We start from the raw sequence: 1,224 nt of genomic DNA, 5'->3' as shown, positions 1-1,224 counted from the left end.
CACCGGCGTCAGGCACACTGCCTTGCCTGCAGGTCCCAGGATGTTGGCTACCTCTCCGCGGGTCCGCCTGGTGCCTCAGGAATACTGAGCACACAACAGCACAAAGGCAGGGATGATTCCGTTGACAGACACCAGTGAGAAAGGACTGGAAACACCCCTCACCCACTCAGAACCCCATGGTTTCATGGAAATGACTCAGACCCAGTTGTGACTAAATTATTCTTGAAACCAAGATAGCGCAGGTGGCACACCTGGAAATGCGCCCAAGATTATAACTTAAAGTCACTGGTAGAAAATTGAGGGGTACCAAAAGAATTGCTTCTCTCAGCATGCAGGGCCAGGACTCAGGACCCCAGCATCCTGGCTGCTTATTTGGCACCCAGCCAGACCTAGTCCAAAGTGCAACAAGGCCCCAGCTGAGCCTTGAAGCATGGGGTGCAAGCAGCCGGAGCACCTTAGACCAGTTGTGACCCAGGGACACTAAGTTACCCACCCCAACCACACCTAACATTCGTGCTACTACGGATAGTATGGTATGGGGCTGTCAGGTAAGCAGGAGAGAAATATGGTCAGGAACCCAGACTGGAGTTTCAACTGTTTAAATTCATTTTGTGCACCATGCTTCCTAAATATGCAACATGGAGAAGCAAGCTGCTGTGTCTGGCCCGTTTAGTAAATTTAGGTACCTGGCTCATTTTATTAACTGGCTGGGTAGGGAAGCTAGACTTCAATGCCAGTTTAATAGAAGAAAAACTGCTCCCTGTGGTGTTCAGACATCAGTATTTTGCAACTCTTGTACCAGTTACAGCTAATCCAAGAACAGGATGAAAGTGGTGCGTAAACATCTTTTACAGTCTCAAAGGATCTTCCCCAATAGTTACCTACAAAGGGTAAGATGTAAAACTTCACAGGGGAACCCCTGGCACGTACTAGTCATCACCAACAACAGGATCGATGCAGCCTTTCTGAGGACATAGCATCACTTATGCTAAGCCTGTCAAAAATGCAAACCCGAATTGAACCCATTGAGCAAGCCAGGCAAACCCGATCTGGAGACCTTCTAAAAAAAACTGGCCGTCAGTCGTCTCAAAAGACGTTAGGATTAGAACAGAGGCTAGGACTGTGGGCAGAGAGACCTTGAAGCCCTCAGCATCAGAGGGTTAGCACCAACTGCAGTCTTGGGGCACACTTGGGCCTTGTTTTCCACAAAAACACTCCGTATGG

This window comes from Mirounga leonina, unplaced genomic scaffold, assembly GCF_011800145.1.
Source record: "Mirounga leonina isolate KUSES-001 unplaced genomic scaffold, KU_Mleo_1.0 Mir_150, whole genome shotgun sequence".
Classification (NCBI taxonomy): domain Eukaryota; kingdom Metazoa; phylum Chordata; class Mammalia; order Carnivora; family Phocidae; genus Mirounga; species Mirounga leonina.
The sequence above is the reverse complement of the archived record's forward strand: the minus strand, read 5'-3'. Positions refer to the sequence as shown.